We start from the raw sequence: 19,567 nt of genomic DNA on the forward strand, positions 1-19,567 counted from the left end.
CCAGCCAGTGAACAGTCCAGATGTTTTATTTTTAAATAAATGCTTGCATCTGTTAGGTTATATAGCAAAGAACAATGGATACATTCTTGAGGATTTTGAGGTCCTGGAGAAGACAGGTTAAACATTAAATGGTGTCAGTAACAGAGAGAAAGGCTTCATGACAGTTTTATTTTAAATAAACCTGTGTAACTCTCCTCTCCCTGACCCCCGTCTCACCTCCCCACCAACATTATCTGATTGGAAGAAAACATTCACAATGAAAAGATCACATGCAACTCTCCCCTTGTCATAAAACAATCCAACCCTTTTAGACCCGGGCTGTAGCCAAAGCTCTCCAGTACCTGAGTAGTTTCACCATCACTTGGTCATGTCATCCTGGATCGGCCATGTCAAGACAATAGGAGGAAACCATATCCCCAAGAATATTTTGTATAGCGAGATTCGAGATGGCTCCAGAAAGCAGGGTTGCTCTCTACCCTGGTACCACAATATGCGCAAAAATGATATGAAGTTGTTCAATATCAACATAGAAAGCCGGGTGCAGAATCCTGTCCGATCTGGAGGGAACATCGGGAACTGGGGGCAGCTCAACATGAAGCAGCTTTGATCTAGAGGATGGAGACAAATCAAGAAAGAAGAAAGCAGTGCACTATAAACTTGGACTCCTACTCAGACAACACATAGATCCATTAAACTTGTAACAAGCTGTGTTGCTCTCCAATTGGGCTTGTCAGCCACAAATGGATTCAACTGGCATCTGAATAGACTACACCATGATCCAGAGGGTTGACAGTTGCCTACTCACCAGCGCTTATTCTTCTGGCCCCAAACAGAGGTTGATATCTGTTACACAGAAGGATTTCCCTCTGATGCTGCTGGCTGGAAAAAGGGGAAGGAAGGAAGCTTCAGAGTTGCATTTTACCCTGGTTGCGTCTGCTGTTATCTGCTAGGGAGGGGGATAGAAACTGCTCAAGGGGTAACCTTGCTCCACACTCCTACCCATGTCTCGCTCTCACTTTTGCTCCTTCCTTTCCTGCCATCTTTTCATCTCTTCCTTTTTCCCTCGCTTCCAAGGATATGTCTTTGTGGTCGTGCCACCCTGACAGAAAATGAGAGGGAACATCTGGCCCAGCCTAGCTATTATTCCCACTTGTATGGCTGCAATAAAACCCCTGTCCTAAGTGTGTTTGCAAGCCTTGCTTCAGCCATGCTATATCCTGGGGTTGTAGTAAGGCATTTTCACATGGTTCCATATGCTGTTTTCTATCCAGGAAAGCAAGAGGTAACGAATGCTGTAATATGATAATGTGCACAAATACAGACTGGGGAATGACTGGCTGGGCTGCAGTACTGCAGAGAATGACTTGAGGATTACACTAGAGCATAAGCTGAATATAAGCCAACACTGTGCTCTTGTTGCAAAAAAAAGAGAAGCCAACAGCATCCTGTCCTGGGTTGGATGAACAGGAGTGTCATTTGCAAATCAAGGGAAGTAATTTTTCTACTCTGTCCCGCACTGGTGAGACTTCACCTAGAGCACTATCTCCAGTTTTGGGCCTCACAGTTCAAGACGGATGTGGACAGATTGGAAAGAGTCAAGTGCAGACAAACAAAACTATTAGTGGACGGGGAAGCAATGATTTATGACAGGGGTGGGCAAAATGCAGCCTGGTGGCCAGATGTGGCCCACCAGGCCATTGTATCTGGCCCATGGGACCCTTAAAAAATTTAGAAAATTAATATTTATCTGCCCCTGGCTGCCTATCACGTGGCCCTTGATGGCTTGCCAAAACTCAGTAAGCGACCCTCGGCCCAAAATAATTGCCTGCCCCTGATTTATGAGAAAAGACTGAAAGAGCTAGGGTTATTTAGTTTGGAGAAGAGAAGATTGGGGGTGGGATTCGATAATAATCTTCAAATATCTGGGGGGGCAATTATAGAGAGGATGCAGATGGGTTTCTCTCTGTGGCTGTAGGGAACAGGACTAAGAGCAATAGCCACAAGTTGCAGCAGAGGGAAGTTAGGTTGGCGATTAGGAGGAACTTTCTGTCTATGCGGGTGGTCAAACATTGAAACAGGCTACCCAGAGAAATTGTGGAATCTCCATCCTTGGAAATGTTTAAAAGCAGGTTGAACAGATACTTGGCCAGGATGGGCTGGACTAGATGACTTTGCCTCATCTCTTCCAGGCTTACTTTCCTATGGATCCTCATTATTCTCCTCCAGAGAGCCTGCTCCTCCTGATCCACAGGCTTCACAAATACTGAAGCCCATGCAGGGGAAGGCTGGAGACTACGCAGACTTGGTGGAGTTGATACTTAAAAATACAAACTAGTAAAGCATAGCCACCATTCCACCGACTATGCATTAGCTGGTTGGCTTCTTGCAGGCAGCATGAAAAAAAACTCACTCTGTTTGAATCCGCTGTGTAATGTTGCTGCTGACAAACTGACTTAATTCAGTTAAGCTAGTAAAAACTCTTCTTGAATTGCTATAAAACAGACTTTTATCAATTTACCTTTCATCGGTAAGGGATCAGCCAAAGCTAAATCAATATCAAGCAAGTTTAAATTGATTTAAAAGGGTCCCAGGCAGGGGTTTTCACTGGCTAAAAGAAATCAATTTAAAAATACACCTTTGGTTAAAAGAATCACAACTCGGCAAATCCGCATTCTACAGACAGCCTGGCCTTTTCAATAGGGCACATAGCAACAGGAGTACGCACGGTACAAAGGAACTCCTGTGGGATAAATGTACAAGTGCTAGAAGCATCGCGCAATTCAATAAGAATTCAAACATTTTCCAATATTTTGATATTCATCTTTTCTTAGCCAAGATAATCCTGTATTTCACAAAATATATAAAACTCCGAGTCTTCATTTCCCCCCCTTTTCCTGCTTATTATTTATACTAAAAAGATTATTATAATCATCTGTTTGCAACATCCCGCAAACATCCCCGTGACAATTGAAATAATGTTTCACAGAGGATTAGGGGAATTTGCAGAAAGAATAGTCATTTCATGTGGGAACAATCAAACATTCACTGCAGGCATCTTGCTTTTTTAATCTTAATTTATTTGTGCCTGTACCTTTGATTTGTTTTACAAATTTAGCAGAGAAGGCAGGAAAGCCACTAAAAATCTAAAATTACATTGTAGCCATATGGAAATATTAAGTTTAGAAAAGTCTGAGTTCTCAAACCAACTGTTCTGGGTATTTCTCCAGTAACGTGCTTACTTAAATCATATTAGTCTTTATGAGAATTATTTTTCAAAATTACAGATTTTTGGAACCATCTTTATTGCAAAATGTGGCACAGACAGAGAACCGGCACACATCTACGTGTCAGACTCCAAAGTACAAATTTCAGCAATGACTCTGGCATGGACAACTGAGCTGTGGCCAAAGTGTTAGCATTTATCTAGTCAGTCTGTTGTTTCAGATATACAGCGCACTTACAACTCCAGCTAGAACAGTCTTGCCGTCTCTCTTGTGAGTCCCAGGATATTGAGGGTGTTCTCTTAAAGCCCTGCTTTTTGTAGGCAAGTGAATATGTGAGAATCTGTAGAAGAAAAAGTAAATTTGCAGCATTTACAAGAGAGGAGAATCTCCTGAAAGCATGAATTGAACACACCCTAAAAACTCAAATACAACCTCCCCTCCCCCAACATTTATTATATCACTGGATGTTATCATTTTTAGATACTCCTTTGAGTTTTGAGGGTGTATTTAATAGTTTTATAGTTTGTAGGGTCGGAAGGGACCTTGACAGATCATCAAGTCCAACCCCCTGCCATGGGGCACTTGGGTTGGTGATATGGTTAAAACCAATGAGAGGTACATTGAGCATTGGCCAACTCAGTCTCAAGCTTAGGGGCTGGATGATTTATGCCACACAGAAGCAGAGATGAAAGGCTTGGCTTCTCTGGGCTTGTCTATACCTCTACAGAAGTGGATCCCAGTGAAGATAGAGCCGAGCCTGCTCTGCCCGTACCCACGGCCCGAGTCTGCAGACACAGAAGTTCCCCAGGCACGGCGTTCCAGGCTTGTTCAGAGCGCCTGTTCTCAGGGCTCCCTGAAAACCAAATGCTCACGATCCATCCCAGGGAGACAAGCCTGGAGAGTCTCCCTCATGGCCATCGAGGTCTGAAGTTTGCCTTTGGACTCGGGTGCGAGGCGCTGGGATGGAGCGTGCTCTGCTCTGCCATTGTCAAGGGCAGCTGCTGCTGCCGTGTGGACAAGCTCTCTGCAAGAACCAGGATAATTTAACCTGGAGGAGAGAAGACTGAGTGGAGATTTGATAACAGTCTTCAATATCTGAAGGGCGATTATAGAGAGGACGGAGATGGGCTTTTCTTTGGGTCTGTAGGGGACAGGAGTAGGAGCAATGTCCTCAATCTCCAGCAGAGGAAATTTAGGTTGGCGATTAGGAGGAACTTTCTGACTATGAGTGTGGTGAAGCATTGGAACAGGAGCACCCAGTGAAGATGTGAAATATCCATCCCTGGAAATGTTCAAAAGCAGGTTGGACAGATACTTGACAGGGAGGGTTTAACAAAGGGCGATCCTACCTCAAGCTGGGGGCTGGACTAGATGACCTTATGAGGTACCTTCCAGCCCTACTTTCCTATGATAATGCAACACAATGCAACCAATGCAACATCCCTATAACACCTGCATGATGAAATACTTGTTAGCAGATACATGCTCCTGGAACCTGACCTTTTTTAGCCGCTACATCTGCACAATCCTCTTAGCACTGGCAGCAGTCTCTGGTTTCCTGGATCAGGGTTTAATGGTCTTGTTTGCTCAGATGGGTGTGGTTCCTGCACTTCAATGGATGCCGTTATATTTAAACTCAGATTATCTTGACTGTGATGTGCTTCGAAGTTTCCAGTGAGGATGAGTCTATCAAAACACTCAGTTGAATCTACTTCTGCCCTGACTGTGAGTGCACTTGGATAGGGGGTCGGTACAGGCTGAAGGAGGTAACCAACTGTGTGAGCAATGTGAGCTCTTCCTTTGGTATTTGCACACAGCCAATGTATATACTTACTGAGAGATTAAGCAGGCTCAGGAGGGATGTGAAGTGCTCATTGGCGGGGTTCACTCCATCTCCACTTCGCTTCCTCTCTAATCCTTAGGAGTTCTCCTCCACACTGTGTGTCTGATGCAGTTTATTAAAGCAGCCGATTCTGGCCTGTAGTGTTGGGACTGGACAGTTGTTTGTTGAACCCAGAGGTCACTTCATAGAACATTTTCCTTGGCAAAGATAAAGGTATTTCCTTTCAGCCCATGCAGCAAGACAAAAGTGACAGCTGTGCATCAGGAAGCAAGGTGAGATGAGACAGTGTCCTGTCCTCTCCAGTTCCTATGGCAGTTTGCACTCTGTTCTGGGGACGTCCTGTCCAATTTATTGTTTAGAATAACCATCTCAGGCATGTTTGCTCCCGAGTCTTATCTCTATGGCATTTATTTACTTTAACTATATCTGGGGATTTTTTTGGAGGGGGATATCCATTTCTATACACCAGGAGAAGGGAGCAACTTTCTAAGCAGAATTCCTTTTTTTTAAACTTAGATTAAGGGAAAAACATAACAAAGAAGGACCAAAATGAAAGATTTCATGGAGTGTATGTGTATATCAGTCCATTAACCTGCTGCACTTATTTTGCCTCCCATTAATGGACACCCTCACAGCAGACAGACTCCGTCAGAATTTAAAGGTATATGTAACCAACCTTTCTCTCCAGGGGTGGTTGCAAAGCCCCCAGAGGCACTTTTTAAAAAAAAAAAACAACCTTTTTCTACCCTGCTTTCTCTCTCTCTCTCTGGGCCATCACCTCTTCTCTCTCTCCTGCCATGCCTTGATGTTAATGGTTATTTATATAAAGGAGGTTGCCCCAGAGCTTCCCAAACCTGACTTCTGGCACATGACCACCATGTATCTGTGATGATCACTGCCTTAAGGGCCAATTGCGTGGCTCTATCCTCCCCTACACCATGCCCCCTGCCTTGCAGGTGTTATCACTGGATGTCACTTGTTCTCAGTCTAACACACTTGGCCCTTCATCCAGGACTCTGGATCCCATGTCCCATTCTCAGCCCCTCTCTGGGCTTCTGGACCCTTCAGGTCCCACTTTCTGCCCTCTCTGGGCCTGCATCCTCTGGTCTCACCCACATTGTGCCCCTCTCCATGCTTCTGGACCCTGCTGGTCCCACTCTCTCTCAACTCCTCTTGTCCTCAGGCCTATTCTTCCCAAAGTCTGTTCATCTTGGGCTCTGGCCCTGCTCGTAGGCTTCTAACTGTGTTTTCCCTGTCCCAGGCTCTGGCCTTGCTCTCAGGTCTCAAGCCCTAATCCTGGGCTTTAATCTTGCTCCTAGGGCTCTAACCATGTTTGCCCTGTCCTGGGATCTGGCCTGGCCCCCGCGCCTCCAGCTCAGTCTCACCCTTCCTGGGCTCCCCTGGGCTCTCTTGCTGGTCCTACCGTCAGCCTCTCTCTAGGCTCTTAGGCTCAGCCCCTCTCTCTGGGCTCCAGATACCTCACTAGGTCTTACACACTCAGCCTTTCTCCAGGTTTCCTGGACCCCTCACTAGGTCTCTCATCCTTGGTCTTTCTCCGTTGGCTCACTTGGGCCACTTAACAGGTCCCTACACTCAGCCCCTCTCTCTGAGCTCACCTGGACCCCTCCCTATACTCAGCCTTGCTTTGTGGACTCCAAACCCCTCATTGGGTCCCCAGGAACATCCTCTACCCCTTACTTCCTTCCCAAATCTCCAGCCTGCTACAAGTGCTACTTTCTGTGCTAGCCTTCAGGAGCTGCAGCCATCCTGCGCCCTCAGGATCTTAATGCTGGCTTCACTCAGTGTCCCATCTAAACCCAGCCCTCTTCCTGGGTCAGCTGACTCCACAATTGGTCCTGGCCTCCCCTAATAGCTTTTCTACCACACTTGCAGCCTGCCCCTAATTGCTTTTCTAACACACTTGCAGCCTGCCCCAGCCACAGCCTGCCTGCCCTTAAAGTAGCAGGAGCCTGAAGCCTTCTGCTAGAGTGTTGCAGGACCCTAAAGTGCCTGCTCCTTTAAGAGCAGAAACTGCCTAGGGAGAAGGCTCTAGGCAGAAACCCCACAGGTGCAGGTTACTCTGGCAGCAGGTTAACAAGGGAATTAGCCTGCACCAGCTGACCAGAAGAAGGAAGGGCCCTGGGTACATATAAACCCCAAGGCTGAGGCCGGCAGGGGTTAGTTCTCTGGCAGCAGCCAGGGGAAGGAGCCTGCAGAGAAGAATTGCCTGGAGATGCTGTGGCCGCCTGATATGCTGCCTATAGGACTAATGGGGCTCCAGGAGCTCACCGGGTACCCTGGGCTACAAGGCACTTAATGCTGCAGGGGAAGTTTGACTCTTTTAAAGGGACAGAGCACACCCTGAACTGCTTGTATTATGTTATAGCCCATGTGCTTATATTTTGGTTGTTTTTTTATAATCCGGTGGACCGGACCGAGGCTACTGGGGAGGAGAAGGTCTCATTGAGGCCACACTACAATGTGGAGACCCCACCGTCAGCAGGTACAGCACCAGTGTGGGTGCAGAGACAGGACTGCGGAGAGCCCAGTGATGAAGGAGAGGCTGAGCTATAGCAAGGCCTCAGAGGGACAATGACCCACAGGGTTCAGTGGGGTCCATCAGGACTGTGTCCAAACATAATTACCAGCAAGACATGACAGGCAAGGAAAAGGGCGCCCATTGGGGCAAGATTGGCATGTCACAGAGCCCTAGGGGCATCACGGCCGTCCCTGGTGACCCCACGCCATAACATACAGTATAATGGAGAGAAAAGCAGCATGCATGCAAATATATTCCATAGCTTTCCCATACATTTGAGCTTTCCTATGTAGAGTTAAAAAAAAATAATCAGTGAGATTGGTGGCTATTAAAGATGCATTAAAGATGCTGCCCTACTGGCATCACAGAATACAACTAGATACGTCATTTGTGGTACACAGACCTCTCTCCACAGAACAGGTATAGCCTGGCTTTCCTGGGAACCCATTTGGATAGTCTGTATGTCCCTTCCTCTGTGCTTGTGGTGGTCTTTTTGTCATATGCACAGGTTCTCCATTATGAGGCCTGAGCATATGACCAGGACACCTATCCCCAAGTCATTTCATAGGCACCACCAGACTGGTGGCAGACGGCAGTAACTGTGGTAGTACTATAGTACATTTGAAGAAGTATCTGAAAATAAAAGACTTTACAGATACTTTTCACAACAGCACTTAAGTGACTCAGCAGCCTATGGGGTGGATTTGTTTAAAGATGTGGAAAAGCATCTAGTGGGATTCTGAAAAGAGCCTGAACGGATTAGACACCAAACACCCACTGATTTCCCAAGTTTTTTTTTAAAACCCTGCAAGGGCTTTTCTGCATCTTTAGGTATCTAAATACCCTTGCTGGTCTGGCCCCAAGTGCCATTTTCCAAATGATTCAATCCATTTCAGTGGCCCAGCCACTAGGTACCCAGTCAGATGTTGATACGGTGCCTTTAAGAACCAAGTGCCAAAATGAGCAGTCAAGAGTAATAAGGTCCTATTAGTGGGAAGTCTACAGACAATCCCTAATCTCTGAACAGAGCAGACTTCTTCACTCCACTGTTACTGGCTTAAACAAAGGTTCCTTTGTCATATGATATAAAGTGAGTGAGCTCAGTCTTGCTTTTCATAGGCTGCTAAAGCCCAACTTTCCACATGGTGCAGCATGCCGTACAGGCAAGTAACAGTGACTGCAAGACGTTCACAGACGCTAGGTTTTATTGCCACAGAAAGAGTTTAGTTCCACAGAGATCACCACAGCAATAGACAGTTTCCAGCTGTGTCCGAGGTTATGAACAAGGTGGCTGGGGGATTAGAAATGGCCTCAACCCCGAGCTGAGCGAGGAATTGGCAGCAACGTGCTGGTCTGATGAATTTGACCCTCTTTTTTTCCTTTCTGACCGCAAACAAACCACAAACATTCTTGCATTTCCTCACTATTTGTGATAACTGCTGTGACTCTTCTGCAAATGACTGTGGATCCTCATGATGGGCAAAACCTGTCCTTTATATGTAGAGGCCAATGCAAAGTATCTGTTAAATTCAAACTAAGCTGGAGAAGTTCAGGCAGCACTTGGGGTCCCTCAGGCTTTGTGCTGGCTCCTTGCACAGGACTGAGTTTCATCCATTCTGGGGAGCCAGAGTTTACAGGCAAGTAGATGGCTCCGGAGGGAATTCTGAGCTCATGCCTGGAAAAATGAAGGCAGGATACACTGCTCTGAATCAGCTGCTAGACTCGCATAATGCTCATGGATTTCTTTGTGAAGATGGCAAGTCATTCATGGGCCCGGGCCCAGGTGAGGCTGGCACCGGAAACCGAAAACCCATCCTACTGTGGGGATCCCCAACTGCTCTGCAGCAATGGAAATGATGGCACTAGTACCATGTCTGCATGGCACAGCGCCCTGCTGTGCAGAGATCGGCGGGCTAGCTTTCAGTCATCTGTCTCAGGAATCGTGAGCGGTCCAGCCTCATTAACGCGCTGCTCTGCCTAGGCCCTGAGAAGCAGTATGCTAACAGTAGCAATATAGCCTCAATATCAGAGCTAGCTCTCTACAAGGCTCTGCATCATGATATATATGCAAACACAGCTAAACTCACTAGCCAAGATGCATAAAGGGCCCTGACAACTTGAGCTTCTGGGGGCCTGTTTTGCTAATGGAATTAATAAGCCTGGAGAGTCAAAGAGGTACAGCAGCAGGCTTCTTTGTTAACAGCACTAAACATTTAAACAAGGATTGGGATTTTGAGACTGGAGACCTCAACCTTTGCATTCCCATGGCAATCGCCACTATTAAAACTTTTAATCTTCTTTTATTAAAGATACAGAAAAAGAAGGAAAAAATGGTTAAATCATTGGAAACGTCTGATACTGGGTAAGGCCTTCATTTTAACAATATGCCTTATTCCCTTCCTCTCTAGATAGGGAGTGTTTAAAAGGAACCCCTTGTTTGACAGTTTGTTGGACAGTATCAAAGTTGGGATTGATAATCTCTTCAGGGTAAAAAGCAGACGTTGGTTGAAATGGGCTGAGATCACAGTGGTTGCTGCAGCTGTAAAAGTCCAACTCTGTTATCCTGAAGATGAACATACACAAAAGGAGGGGGAAAAGTGGGGAAAATGCAGCTTCTGGCTCTGACTTTTGCTGTAGGGGCAAGCACAGGTCCAGCAAATGGTCTTATCAGACATGCTAAGACCAGGTAAGTTCAAACCAACTTCAAGCTATTTAGGGCACCATTTGAACGCCACAGATTCACTGTGGTATGGTGAAAGGAAGAGTCCTGGCTGGCTAAGCCACACTCCGGAAAAACAACAGGTGAAAGGAGGCAGATAAAAAAAGAGATGAAATAAGGTGATGAATGAAAAAGACATGTGAAGTGGGGAGAGACAAGAGAAATATCTCACACAGCAGGTTCTGTTTAGGACCAAGTTGAAATCCGAGGAAATTGTGCTGCCCTTGCCCCGTCTGATAAGGATTGGAACTGGTCATAACATTTTCCAATAGGACATCCTTCTACTGGAAAATGCTGATTCCTGGAATCACATGAATGTACAAATTTGGATGAAACTTTCATCTAGGAAAGTTTATCAGCATGGGATTTCTGTTAATAATTAGAGAAACCTGTCCCAGAAGAGCTGATGGGCTGGTGGTTAGAGCACTCGGTGAGGATGTGGGAGACTGAGGTTGAGCATGGCAGGTTAGCATGTTGAGAAGGTAAGTGATTTGCTGGAGGGCAAATCTGCAGCAGACATGAGCCCCTGGATCACCAGTCTTTGGCCCCAACCACTGGAGCATCCTTTCTTCATAGGCAATTCCTTGGCTGAGTTGCCAGCATGGCTTCTGGCCACATGGAGGTGCAACCATGAGTTGGGTTTAACAACCAAGAATGAGTCATTGCCATACTACGATCTGGGGGTCAAGTTCTGCTCCTAAGGGCACGTCGCTCCATTATGTGCTATGGATGATCTGAGGACGTGAATGGCAGTGCACCAGATCCCGGTTGTGGGTGATAAAAGAAAAGGGACAGAGCATATTGTGTGACTTAGGCCTATTGCTTCCTCTCAGCTGAAACGTGACAAAAAGGGAGAACACAAGACACGGCTTTGTACAAGAGACAACACTGCTTCTCCCTCGTTTGGAAGACATAGGGCTAGTTCTCTGCAGAATGGGCAGAGCCTCCAAAACTTGAGTTGGGTCCACACCCCTGGGAAACTAGACAGGAGACCTAAACCATCTCAGGTCTAATATCTGTGTTTCTTTGACACTGGGGCACTCTGAGCACAGTGACTGGTATTGCTGTTGCTGGCTGTACCACAGCTGCTTGGAGTCAGGAGCTACAGCGGGTGCAATGAGAGTGCTTTAGGCATCGGTGGTTGAGAAGAACATGCCACATACCACAGCTGCTCTTTGGCTCTGCATCTGTGACAGGATGGGCCCCAAGGGCATCCATGGAGCCCTCCTTAGGACCACACTAATCCTGCCCTTACTCCAGGTCAGCGTTCCCTCTAAGCTATGCAGCGTGCACAGCCTCACAGGTGCACCTGGCAGCGTGGCACCTGCACAGCCATACACGCTGCACAGCTTAGAGGGAATGCTGCTCCGGGTCCTCCATATACCCCTCTTCCTATCCTACTTGTCACATCTAGATGTTCTTTAGATACCATTTGGGAGGCTGCCCCTGTGTTCTGGAGGGCTTTCACCCATGTCTAACCAATTTCACCAAACTCTCCTGGTCTCTGGGCCCTCTGCCCACTCACCAAAACTTCACGGCTCTCCACAGGTGGCTCTCATGGCCAGGTGGACCTACCTGTGCCTGGCTCGCACTACAGTGGGCCAGTGGTCACCACCTGTGGCCCTACTGGTCCTAATTACACCTTAGGGCTCTTTATCATGGTCTCCAGCCTCCTGCGTAGCCATACCTATACCTTACAGGTGTCATTTTGTTATCATCTGCCTTCCTATGGGATTCAGCCCTCTTGGCCTTAGCCCACCAGTTACTCTGGCTGTAGGTCTCTAGCCTAGGTCCACTTACTCTGGCCCAGCTTCTCAGCCTCTCCTGTGTTGGGGCTCAGGCTCTGGCCCTCCCAGTTGCAGCCTGCCCCATCTCCTTCACTCTCGCACCCTTGCTCCTGGCAGGGCTCACAACCTGGCATGCCCCTCATATACCCCTTTGTGGCCTCCTTACCACCCATACAGACACCACCCCATCCTCCAGTCTTAAATCTAAAACAGAAATACAAGCAACTGCTTCAAGCCAAGACCCTCAAAGCTGCTCTCTGGGTTACCAGATAGCTGCTGAAGTCATCTCCCCCCTCACTGGCTTTCTGACCCCAGGGAGTGCCTGACCTCGCCTGCAGCGTTTGTTCCTTGGCAGCCTGAGCTGCCCAGAGCTTTTCTTGCAAAGTTCAGGGCTGCACTGGCCCCTCTGCCTCAGGAATTTAGGATTATATCCCCTGAGCTCCTCCTTTTTTGGTCTGATGATCTCCTGACCGACCCCAGGTATGTTCTCTCAGCTTCAAGATCACCTATTGCTGCTTCTCCAGCTAAACTGCAGTTATTCCCTTGCTGCTTTCCCAAGGCTACTGTCCTATTGCTAGGTAGCTAGCCATGCAGTGAACACTTCTATCCTATAGATCCCTGTCTACCTACTCTCCTGCAGCTAGCCCAGGTTCAGCTGCCTTCACCCACCTGTGGACATACCTGCTGTGGATTTTCTTAAACTAACAGGCACCTTTGGATCCCTGTTAGCACATCCCTCTAGCATTGCATGTTTGTAATGATGGCATCCTTCATGGATCTTCAGTGGGGACTGAACTAGAGACCTTCAGTGCCCCAGAAATGGGTTCCTAGTACTCAAGCTCAAAGAGTGGCCTTATAAACTGGTGGTCATAGTAAACTCTTCTTGCTTACATGCATCACCCACAGGAGGGAGAAAGCAGGCATAAAGCCCATCCCCTAATCAAACAGATAGAAATGTAGGCGGTGTATGCGTGTGTTGGGGCAGTTTTGATTTGACCCCTGATGTGACTGGGTATCCCAAGGTGTGGTGGTTGGTGTGGCTCTTCCTATTATCAATTGCAGGCAGCAGATGCAATTACAAGGCCTTGCCTCTTGGCGCCGTGGAAGCAAATAATGGCCTGCTTGCCCAGTACAAGCTGTGGATGCACTGCAGCGGTGTTACACCCGTGTAGTTCTACCCCTGCTTTTCCCTGGGGTTGTTCTACACGGTGTACCCATAATTTACATCAGCATAGAGCTTCATATGCATTCCTCTCTTGCTGCTTCAGTTTAAAGGCTGATTACACTAGTGTAAATTTGCTGTAGATCCAGGCCCCGAGCTCAGAACTTCACCTAGTTGTTAACCCCCCCCGCCGACTGTGCCTTCTCTTTTCCATTCATTTTACTTTCCCCCATTGTCATACTTACCTGGTTTAACTTTATCCAGTCTCTCATTAAAATGGCATGGCCATTCCCTCTCATGGCACAGCAGACAATTTTTGAAACACCACCATGTTATCCCTAATTAGGGGTTCGTTAGAGCATACCGGTTCTTATGGTATCCAATACTTTGTTCTCTGCCTTCAAAATGCTGCAGCAGCTGCCCTTTAGCAAACTTCTTTTTCAGCTCCACGTTGCTTGTTTAGTCTACAGTTGAGCAGCTGGTGAAGGATTCAAGGAGCAGAAGGTGATGAATGAGCCATAGCAATTTACAAGGATATAATTCCATCTCGGTGTTCGAAGTACATCACGTGGCACTTGAGTGATCACTTTGTGTTTTCATTCTCTTTCTTTCTCTCTTCACGTGAACCCTAGGAAACAATATAAAGTATTAAGAGCACAAATTGTGGACTTCCGTAAGTGGTTAATGAGTGAGTTCAAGTATGTCACAGTATTCCCTTATATACACATTACCCACGTAAGGGTGAGAAGAGAATTATCAGTTACATCATGGTTGATTCATGTTTCCAGTCTAATTCCATTCATGTCCTACTCTGCAATTTAAAGCCAGCACCAAATAGAGTCAGAGAGTCACAGAGAAGTCCTCCAGAGGTCATGGAGTCCAACCCCCTGCCTGAGGCAGGATCACCCCTACCCAAACCATCCCATACAAACCATAATCTAAACGCTATATAAGGCTAATGCCAAACCTAACACAACATGGACCTAACCCCTAACCTGCCACAGGTAAAGCAGGGGAACCATGGCGGCCAATGTCCGGCTTCTATAAAATGTTGCCGATATATGCTCAAGAGATCCTAGGTAGAGGACCATGTCCCCCACTACAGAGGAAGGCAAAAACCCCCATGGGACCATGAGATAAAATTATTTCCTGACCACAAATATGGTGATCAGTCTGACTCTTTGTGGAGGGGCAAGACCCTCTATTCAGGAACCTCCAGCTTTGCTCCCAGCAGGAGCATTGACACGCTGTAGTCAAGGTCCCCAGCTTTGGCTGCAGCTAACACCCAATGCCTCTGGGAAGACTTAAAAACACCCTGACACATGTACCTGGGGAAGATGGGTCAGCAAGTGCAACCAGAAAAGCTCAGGAGTACTGGAAATAACCATGGTATTTCCATAGGTGCACCTATGCCTAGATAATCCCTGAAGAGTGGCTGTCCATCATCTTCTTGAACAGTTTCAGTGATGGAGAGTTCTTGACTTCCCTAGGCAGTCTATTCTACTGCCTCGCTATTATAACAGTGAAGACATTTTTCCAGCTATCCAATCTAAACTTACTTTGCTGCAACTTCAGGCCATTGGTCCGTGTCCTCCTCTCTGCAGTGAGAGAGCAAAGGTGCTTTCCCTCTTCTTTATGGCAGCCTTTCAAGTATTGGAGCACCTTTGCCACATGCTGAACATGCCTAGCTCCTTCAGCCTCTCCTCATAGGACTTGCCTTCCAAGCCCTTGATCATCTTTGTTGCCTGTCTCTGGACCCTCTAACTTCTCCACATGCTTTTTTTAAATGTGGAGCCCAGAACTGTACACAGTACTTCAGATGAGGCCTAACCACTGCCGAGTAGAGAGGCACTATCACCTCCTGTGTCTTGCACCTAATGCTTCTATAGATGCATCTCAAAACCGCATTTGCCTTTTGGGCAGCTGCATCACACTGCAGACTTATGCTGAGTCTGTGATCTACCAAGACTCCCAAGTCCTTTTCCATAAAACTGCCACCCAGCCACGTGTCACTCACTTTATATTTGTGGTTTGGATTATTCCTCCCGAGGTGCAGCACCTTGCATTTGTCCACACTGAACTTTAATTTGTCTGCATTAAACTTCCATTGCAAGGGACCAGCCAAATTCCAACAAGGCAGAAATAGACACACAAGATACAACCAACAGCAGCTGACTTGAATCCACATCTTCTACCTCCTTGGAGAACACTCGCACAAGTTATGGGGCATCCTTGGGTGTGTTATCCTAATTCTTTTCTTTTAAAGATATTATATTGGCATGGAACAATCAATATCCATTGAGCCAGATTGCAGCAGGTTTGGGGTTCTTGTTTAGTGCAAATAGTCCATAAACACAGTTCAGAAAGGGGTGACTCACAGTCCTGGGGTCTCTTCCCAGCCCCTGAGAAGCTGCTGCTGGCTTCGTGCTGCTCCCTTAGCACAGCAGTGCAGTCTTCCTTCTCTCATGTGAGTTTCCTGTTGTGGCCTCCGGGCTGCTTCCTCCAGTCCTGCAGCCCTGGATCTTTTGCCAGACCCTAGGAGAGTCCTTGGTCCAGTGTTGCAGCCACCAGCCAAATACCCTCACACTCTCTCTGTCTGACCCAAACTCCTTTCTCTAGGAGCTTTTGGCTTCCTGTGGCCAGCCACTAATCTGCTTCAGCTGCTCAGTCCTCCAAGACAGCCTGCAATCAGGCTTTACTGCTCACAGCTGGACTGTAGTCCCTGCCAACCTGCAGGATCCTACCGCCAGGAGTGTGCAAGCTGCGGCAGGTTTCTGCCAGCCAGCCTGCTACACAGGGAGAAAGAGAGGGAAAGTGAGATTATGATAAGGATAAGAAAGAATCATGTTATCCACATTCTCCGTTTTTACCTATTTTCACTGATAAATTCCTTGATTTTGTTTTTGAAGTCATTTGGTTTTTACTGATTGTGACAGGGTGGCCAAGACACCCTGCCATGGTAAAGTAAAGAAATGAAACTTACTGGAGGATGCTGAAGAAACCTCGCCGAGCCGTGGAGGGAAAGACGTCGTGCCCCGACTAATTAAAGGAACCAGCTGGGGCCATGGCAGTTCAAAAGCTGCTGTGGGAAGCCCAACTGCTGGAGTTTGAGGCTGGATGAAGAAAAATGGGACACAGACAGAAAAGAGAAAAACTGCACTGAAAAAGAAAAAGGAGAACAGCTGTGTCTAGAACACAACAAATCCGACACTGCCACGAGGGACACAGTGGGGAAGAAAGGGAATTTAAAGGGATGCCAAGGGCACGTCCGGGGTCAGCCCAGAGAAAAGGAGAGCAAGGTGCAGATAGAGAAAGCACGGAGAGAAGACAAGAAGAGGAACCGACCCCAGACTTGGATGAAAGCTGACTTACCTGAGGAGAGCCGCTGAAGTGATGGAGAAGGCCACTCTATAAGTGGGCCCAGTCGCGAGGGGTGAAGAGAACTGCTTTGGGATCCTAGAAGGAAGATGAGATGCGGACAAGATTACACCTCCAGGAGGGGTGAGTCCATCGCAACTCTGAAGGTAAGGGTGGGGTTAGAACTGAGAGGTAGCTGTCTTGGGACCCATTCAGGGAAGAACGGGGCAAGCAGCCAACTTAGCAGGAGACCCCAACCAGGGGGTTCACGGGACTAAGACCAGACTCTCCATCTAGTAGGCAAACAACAACAAGCCTGGAACATCTGGTATGGTTAGGGCAGGGTATGGGGATGTCAGAGCCCTGCAAAGATAAGCAGATCTCCTGAACCTTTAACCGAGTTTTTGTCTCAAAAGTGTTTGGTACCTCTGTAACCAGCAAAGGCATGGAACATTTTAAAGGACAGAGCATGACTGTTACAACAGAGACACAACTTGGCTCCAAGTGGAACAACTCTGCACCCTAACACCAATTTACACCCATTTTTCAGTTCAAATCCCTGTTAACTGGCATGAGTGGGGAATGCCCTGCCCCAGGTGCTGGGAGCTGCAAGCCCTGCTGTGGGGGGTGGGGGTTAGAGAGCCTGGCCCCACTCCCTGCACTGGGGGCTGCACCCAGCTGCTCCGCACAGGCCCGTGAGGCTGGAGCTGCTGCCTGGGGGTTCGGGGCTCCCTGCTCTGACCCTGGGTGGGGTGGGAGGTGCCAGTGCTGGGGTCGGGCCCCGCCCTGCCACATCCGGCCATGCGCCATTACCCCCTCACCTCAAACACCAGGGCAGCCTGGCAGCAGGCTGCTGCAGCAGGGGGGAGGGGCGCAAATGCAGCCAAGGAAGAAAGGCAGGGCGCAGCACTGTGTGCTTCCTGCTGCTTATCCAGGGGCACGAGCCCTCCAGGAAGAGCCTGGCACAGGCCCCCCAGTCCTCAAGCCTCCCGGGGAATGTGTAGCAACAAGAGCCTCGCCCCACCACCCTGCGCCCCATACCCACTGACAGCTCCCCCCACTTTGCTCCCTGCTGCAGCCCCAGGAGCGACTGGCAGGCTACGCCGTGTCCGTCTCCCCACCACCTCCCCTAGTTCCAGCCTTACTCCCTCCCTCCCTCATTGCCGATTTTCCCCTGATTTAAACTGATTTTTTTCCTTTTCTTCCTTTTATGCTGATTTCATCCCAGTTTATGTTTCAAAGATAAACCTCAAAAAATTCACATATTTTATTTTTTTTAATAAGAACTGAGAATGCAGAACACTAGTTACACCCTAGTAATTTGGGCACTCACCTGGGAGCAAGGACACCTGGCTTCCTGTTCTTTCTTTTATGTATTTGACACAAAGTAGAACAACTTCAACAGCGAAGTCTGTGTGCACCTAATGCCCTATTCCACAGTAGATAGGCCATTCTCTGGGGATGTGGGTTGAAGCCCCCACAGACGGAGAATGGAATTGAACCTGACCCTCCAACCCCTTGCATGAGTGTGCTGCCCAGTGGGCTAACAGGTGAACAAAAACCTCCTTTCTAACTTTGTGACTCTACCAATACATTTTTGTTGGTTTAAACTCTTTGGTCAATTTGACCAGAATCTGGCAATGGTTTGGAGACAAGTGGAACTGTAGTTTGCAGCAAATAAATTACTCTCTAGTCAAAAAGAAAAAAAGTCCAGCTGAATTTCCATCCTCGCTACAGGAGTTCATTTATTTTCTGTGCACATGCATTTCACACTGTTTTTTGGCTCAAGTTTTTAATGTTAGTTCAAGAACTGGAGTTTCATAGGAAAAAATAAGTAAAAGAAAGTGACGAGTGACAGCGGAGCACTTGAGCCAGGCAGGGGGCTTTGGCTAAGAACAGGCGCTAACTCAGGGGAGAGGGTGGCCCCACTTTGCAGAGCAGAGAGGCTGTTGGGAATTGGTGCCTGAGACCTTTCCACATCTTGGGTCACATTTTCAAAAGCACCTAAGTCATTCAAGAGGCAATGGCCCTTTTTTAGACCCTTAAGTGTTCACCCCTTCTGAAAATAGGACATAGGCTTTTAAATCACATGGAGCAGTGGCGGGCAACCTTTTTGGCAGGCATGCCACAAAATAAGCTCCATGCTCTCCCCAGGTGCCACTCTGATCCCCTTCCCCTGCCTGATCCACTGCTCTGCTTTCTGTTCCCTGCCTTGGGCTCCCTGCCCAATCTGCTGCTCTGCTTTCTGCTGTATTTACCACTGTGCTGCCTGTCCCCTCCCTGGTCTGCCGCGTGCTACACACAGGCTGCCTCTGCTACTTGTGACACCTGTTCTGCACGTTGCTCACACCTGATCTAGAGCAAAATTTTTATAGGTAGTCGGACATATATTTCATGGTGTAGTAGCCCTGGTTTCACTGATCTACAGGACCTTTATTGTGTAACCCTTATTGCAGTTAGGCAGAGCTATCAGCCCTGGTGGAAATAACCCCAGTACTGAGCATGAGTAAAATTCACAGCTGCACACTGCAGCCTATGGAAGCATTAATTCCATCTAGAGTAGAGATTTGCATTGGGGGAGTCACGCCAGCTCCTATCTATTAGTCTGTGAGATCAGGGCTAATCCCCATCCTCGACAAAGACTCTAAGTATACTAACCTTGAAGAATCAAAACCAGGCACCGAAGGGAAAGAAAACAGGTGACAGCCAAACAGACTCAGACTTCAAAGCTGTGTGATGAAACCTGCCAAAACCCACAGAAGGAGAGTGTTTTGTATAGCCCCAAAATAATTCCCCTGTGGAAATCAGTCAAAATGCAAGAAGAGTCAACAAGAGCATCTGCAAAGAGGAACAAAGAAAACTTACTCTGATATTTCTTTAAAGAAGAACATCACAGGAGAACTTCTGACGCTTGTTAAAGTCGCAGAGTCCTATCG

The 19,567-nt window shown here is 47.6% G+C and overlaps 2 long non-coding RNA genes across 3 annotated transcripts; both read right to left on the reverse strand.

Moving 5' to 3' along the window:
- Positions 1-329: 329 nt before the first annotated feature.
- LOC102377174 lies at positions 330-16,286 on the reverse strand. 2 transcript variants are annotated; one of them, XR_323635.3, is made up of 5 exons: positions 16,258-16,286; positions 13,639-13,902; positions 3,462-3,564; positions 806-879; positions 330-608 (listed from the first exon to the last, which is right to left on the reverse strand). It is a non-coding gene; the product is annotated as an uncharacterized LOC102377174 (long non-coding RNA). The 2 variants fall into 2 exon arrangements; XR_003093661.1 differs by lacking the exons at positions 330-608; positions 806-879; positions 3,462-3,564 and adding an exon at positions 5,108-5,264.
- Positions 16,287-16,288: 2 nt separating this feature from the next.
- LOC102377409 lies at positions 16,289-19,356 on the reverse strand. Its single transcript, XR_001357887.1, has 3 exons — positions 19,290-19,356; positions 16,647-16,730; positions 16,289-16,387 (listed from the first exon to the last, which is right to left on the reverse strand). It is a non-coding gene; the product is annotated as an uncharacterized LOC102377409 (long non-coding RNA).
- Positions 19,357-19,567: the final 211 nt, after the last annotated feature.

Source organism: Alligator sinensis, unplaced genomic scaffold (genome assembly GCF_000455745.1).
Source record: "Alligator sinensis unplaced genomic scaffold, ASM45574v1 scaffold651_1, whole genome shotgun sequence".
NCBI lineage: Eukaryota > Metazoa > Chordata > Crocodylia > Alligatoridae > Alligator > Alligator sinensis.